This window comes from Lissotriton vulgaris, unplaced genomic scaffold, assembly GCF_964263255.1.
Source record: "Lissotriton vulgaris unplaced genomic scaffold, aLisVul1.2 SCAFFOLD_338, whole genome shotgun sequence".
Classification (NCBI taxonomy): domain Eukaryota; kingdom Metazoa; phylum Chordata; class Amphibia; order Caudata; family Salamandridae; genus Lissotriton; species Lissotriton vulgaris.
Window position 1 is genome coordinate 1,692,775 of NW_028243158.1, and position 5,989 is coordinate 1,698,763.

Below are 5,989 nucleotides of genomic sequence, written 5' to 3' on the forward strand. Positions count from 1 at the left end.
TCAACCTGGCCTGCCTGCCAAAACCGTATTTTGCCTTCAAGTTATCTGTTCAGCCTCCTCGAAAATACATTCCTGTCTGGTGATTTAGGTAAACACCTCCCCGACTGCAGAGCAAAGAGCAAGCCTTCCTGCCTCCATGCAAGTAATTTATAGTTCCGGTTACCATAGTAGGCCCATGGCCCTGCACGTAGACACATAGACACATATGCACGCACTAGTCACAGTATAGAATAGCCTCTGCCCGAGAGACCTTTTACTCCAGATAGTACATCCTCCAAATATAAGATATCAGATATGTTATAGGTCCAGGTCGTTCTGACATCCCAGACTTCTGTCTCCTCTACTAGAGTTAAAGTTCTCCCCAGTTACCACATCTAGCTGCGCGCGCATCCACACTTTTCTGCTGATTCCGCAACTTTCTCTATGCACCCACCCACATGTGACGATTCTTGTGACGTCCCTCTGACATGTACAGTGCACGCCTCCGTGTACGCCTATTTTCACGCCTCCCATTACGCACATGTGTTCTTATCTCACTCTTTTCCACCTGTTACGCCTACTGCATTGGATTCAATTATGTTACTGTACTATATATAATGTGTAATGTTAATAAATCGTTGACTTTCCCTTCCCGAATCTTAGTGGTGACGGAACATGATCTCCAACCTCGAAGTTTTTCTAATAAACCCCGTACAACTCAGATACCACGGACTCTGCCTCTCATTTTCATGAGCTGTCTTGTAATGATAATTATACGGAAAAACTAACCAGGTAATTTTATTTACCACATAATTTGGCGCCCGAAGAGTACCCCTCCCCCACCCCACGCGCCGGCGATGCGTCGCAGGCCTTGTCCCCTGCCACAGCTGTGACGGTCATCCTTGCGCATCTGCAGGTTTTCCTGTATCTCCCTCAGGCCTACGGAGGTGACTGAGACTGCGGTCGACATCCAGACGAGGCGGTGAGGAGTGCGGAGGATCCCGACCAGAGCCCAGCCGAGAGCAGCAGTGTCCGAGGTATCCAGAGGCCCACCTGTTCCGATGTGCCGAGGCGCATGCGTAGTAGCAGTACTAGTAGACGTCCAGTCCAGTCCGAGGCCTTCAAGTTCAAGTTCAAGTATTGCTCCCGGTGAGTACCGTTGCTAGGGACGCATCTAGACGGGTGCATTAGTTTGTGTCCGGTAAAGACAGGTCTGGGTACACAGTCCTGGTCCGTACGTGTTCACTTAGGTGAGTGCGGTCTGACGTGTCTCTTTATGGGACCGGTCTGTACTGTTTAGCAGTGCATCTAGTAAGTCTGTAATTCAAGATTCAAGCCTTCTAGTATTATTCTCACGTAATTCTACGTATTGTGTTCTATGTACTAGGCAGTATCTGTTCGAAATGTTTAAATGTGTTTCATGTTGTGGTATGAATGACTGTTTGCTTTTTATTGCCGTGTTTATTGTATTCGTGTCACGGTAAAGATGCCGTTATTCTCGAAACTGCGTCAGATAGGAACCAGGAAAGGGATACTCGAAGAAGCAGTGCCTGTCCCACCTAGGGACACTCCAGGATATTTTATGTACCACAAGCACGGCTTAGACGCTGTGTTGTATTTAGACTTATGGGTGGACTAAACTAAGCATTTAGAAGAGCAGTTTAGATGGCCTGTCTCAGGGACATGGGATGCCGAGTGCATCATGAGAGTAGAAGAAGCATTATGGAAAAAGAAAGCCAGACAATCCCAGAAAGATGCCATAGAATTGTGGCGTAAAGAATCGCATAGAAGAACAGAAAAAGCACTCAGAAAAGCAGATAGAAGTAGAGAAGAATCCGAAAAAGCCAAAGAAAAGGAGTTACTAGAGGAAGGAGAACAGGTCAGATCAGAACAATTAGACCGAAAAAGAAATGCACTCATTACAGGCATGTATCCAGTACTTGCCGAGGGCCTGCCTAAGGCCAACCCGGAAGTATCCAGTAACTTGCCCCCTCCATTGATCCCAACTAAAGCACGTCACCATAAGACCGCAGCAGATATTTTCCTTTCTTCCTATTTAGATGATGTAGCTCCCGCATATACCAACATACGACCTACTGATAATAATCCGCCACAGCCTAATCCTGCTGATCGATTACCACAGGCCACGACCCCTCCACGTCCGCATTTTCCCGCACCTGGTACCACTTCCCCTACTGTTCCCCCCCCTGATCCTTTTTTGACAGATGGAGCCCAAGGTTCAGTCCTGTTACATACACCTACTTTACAGTCAGGTTATGCCCATGCTTCCGCCTCAGGAGGTGCCACAGGAGGTCCCTTCCACACCCTGCCACAAGTACAGCGACTGACAATGAGAGAATTAGCTACACTGCGTACCCCGAAAGCGACCCCTGCCGAAAAACTTAAAGAATATCTTACAGATTGTAGATATGATTCAGTACCTGGCAAGACAGGACTCATGATGTTAGCCTCGTTACGTTTAAGACGTGTTGCAGATTTTCTGGTTACACTACCAGGAATGCCCGAACAATTAGACAGGATATATCGTTTTATACAAACAGGAGAAGGTCCTGAATGTGTTCGTGAAGCCATGGCATATCAGAAAGTTGATACACAAGCTTTAATATTACGATTCTTGATTAATTGTTTGATAAGAGAACGAGACCGACCAGGTTATGATCAAGAGGAGATGAATGGATTGACTAAATGGAGTCAGAATATTGCAGATTGCAAGCATGACAGAGAGAAATGTATAGAGGCCATGTCTAGGAAAATCCGTAAGGTAATAGAAGCTATACATGCCCGACAAAATGCCGAAAGGACAGCTGAGTCAGACGATAAAGAATCCTCAGAGGAGGAAGAACAAGAGAATACTACAGGAACCCAAGATATAGTAGCGTATGTAGGTAGAGCAAAATCTCCTAAACAGTACCCTTTAGGTAATCCTTTTGACAGACCCATTCGCCAAGAAAGCAAGAAACGATACCTTTCCCCGATACCAGAACAGTGTTCTCTTGAACACATATTCCAAGTAACTGACAAAATCCTGAAAGAAAGAGTAGGTTACCATGAACTCACTACATTACGTGATCAGGAACTGGCCCGGTCAGCAGTTCAGTGGGCCGGGGATGGCAATATATATAAAGACGAACAAGTAGCGCAAACATTTTTAAGTCTTACTCCAGAAGAACAGCGATTAGCTGGTATATACATGACTCAACATCTCATTACCCAGTATGAAAATCAACAGTCTGATCCAGGTCCCCTGTATAATCTATTACAAGACTTACTCCTGAGAAGGTGGAGAGGTCTAGGTACCGATTTGATTGATATCATTTTAGAACAATGTCACAAATATAGTACGTTCCTGACTCCATGTCTTGTTTCAGTTCCACCCCCAGTCAGACAGCCATATCACCTAGACAGACAGAATCCTTTACGAGAAGTACACCCAATTCGTAAGCCAGATGATACGCTTGAACGTGTATTTGTATACACTCCTTTGACTAAAATGAAATTATTGGAACTGAAGAAAATAGTACCTTGTCACGATAAAGACCCTGCAGGATTCCACCGTGAATTAAAAGACATGTTACTTATGGGCGATTACACATATTCAGACATTCTTAAAATGTTGAAAGTATTATTGCCAGCAGGGATTTACGAGAAACTGAAAGAGAAGGATTGGGAGGTGGGAGACAAAAAGATTAATTGGGTTGAATTAGAAGATGAAGATAAAGGACGTACCCCAGGTTTAGGTCTTGGGGATAAAACCAAAGCATTACCAGGATTGTTAGTACAGGTTTTGCCTAGATTATTGACAGTTAAAAAGGAAGATTGGGATGCAATTTCAGCCTGCAAACAGAAACCAGATGAAGACACTAGTGATTTTTATTCTAGATTCGAGAAATGTTTTATTATTAACAGTGGCCTAAAATCAAGTAGCGAGTCATTCCCACATCTTTTCGTAACCAAATTAGTTGAAAATTCCTTACCCCAGGTTAAGAACAGAGTATTGAAAGTCGAAAGTACATGGCAAGCAAATACGCCTTCCCAAATGTTACAAATGTTACAGTATCACCAGAATAGAATCAGAGAGGAACACGATCATGAACAAAGACGCATGAAAGACACTAAAATGAAAGTATTGGTTGCCCAGTCTGTTCCAGCAGATGGTCAGAAGAGGGGTAACGTGCAGAACACACAGACTAGTCACCCTACAGGTCCCGTTAAAGGAAATTGCAATTATTGCAAACAGCCAGGTCATTTTATTAGCGATTGTGCCGTTCTAAAACATAATATTGCTACAGGCAAAACGAAAGAAAGACCACGTCAGCCTAGGCCAGAACATGTTCAACAGAATATTCAACAGAATCCGCAACCTGCTCCACAGGATGTTCAGCAACAGACCGTAGCGGTACCACAGTCCCAGCCCATTGCCGCAACACAACACGTTACACAGCAAATGTACCAGTATGCACAGTCAGAGTATCCAGATTACCAACAGTATTCATGAAACAGCCTAGAGAGGGAAGTGGGTTTGCCTCTCATCGAGATTCCTGTAGATCAAGACGGCCCTTATGTACATAGTCAGGTATTAGGAAAAGACAGAAAATTTTTGATTGACACAGGGGCAAGCAGAACTACTATTAGTCATGACGAGGTTCCAGGGGCACCCCTCTCAGGCTCACAGAATGTTTCCCTTGGATTTTCAGGAAAGCCTATTGGTAATGAAGTATCGAAACCAGTTCCCCTAGCAGTTGGTCCATTGTCCCGTACTACAGATTTATTGCTTACGAAGTCATGTCCAGAAAACTTGTTAGGTATTAAAACACTGAAAGCTCTAGGAGCTGTAATATGTTGTTCTCCGGAAGGAGTGAGATTGTTTTTGCGTGACTTTAAGGGTCACTATGTGTTGAGAGATTTTGATCTCCGTTTACAGAATGTACCAAAGCATTTATGGGCACAAGGTCCGACTGATGTTGGATGTATGCATATCACACTATATCGTGTCACACTCAAGCCAGGAGTTGTTCTGCCCAGAATTCGACAATACAAATTGCCATCCAAGGCTGTAACAGCCTTATTGAAAATCATTGACGAGCTCATTGCTCACGGAGTAATTGTAGAAACTGACTCCAATATCTGTAATTCCCCAATCATTCCGATTCTCAAACGTACTGATCCGAAAGAACCTCCTGTATATCGTCTAGTGATTGACCTTAGAGAGCTTAACAAATGTATCATACCTCAGTTCCCAGTGGTCCCAGATATTTCATCCCTATTGACTGCCATTGATTCCGAAGCGGTGTTCTTCACTGTAATTGATCTGAAGAATGCCTTATTTAGTGTTCCCATTGATCCAGAAAGCCAGTACCTTTTCGGATTCAGTCTAAATGGCCGAAGCTTTAAATTTGCACGTGCACCTCAAGGGTTCACGGAAAGTCCGAGTATCTATAGCCAAGCACTGAAAAGACAACTTGACAGTATCCACATGCCTGCTAACACTGCCCTACTTCAGTATGTCGATGATCTATTGATCACCGCTCGAAGCGAAAAAGAATGTGAACAAGCATCTCTGACAGTCCTATTTTTTCTGGCCGACAAGGGACACAAAGTGTCTCCTTCGAAGCTACAGTTCTGTGTTCAGCAAGTTGTGTACCTTGGTCACTTGCTGTCCAAGAGGGGGAGACAGCTTACACCTGACCGCATCCAGTTAATTGTACATATGCCACAACCCAAGACACAAAAGGAGGTACGGGCCTTCATAGGCCTCACCTCTTACAGTAGACAATGGATCCCTCAGTACGCATATCTAGCCAAGCCACTGATACAGTTGACAACCCAGGAGGCAGCGACATCGACTGTCCTCCCTTGGACTCAGGAACATACACATGCTTTTGACGACCTGAAGAAAGCCCTATGTCAAGCACCTGTTCTAGCGACACCATGTTACAGCAAGCCTTTTACACTTTTTGTTACAGAGCGCGAAGGTACTGCATTGTCAGTA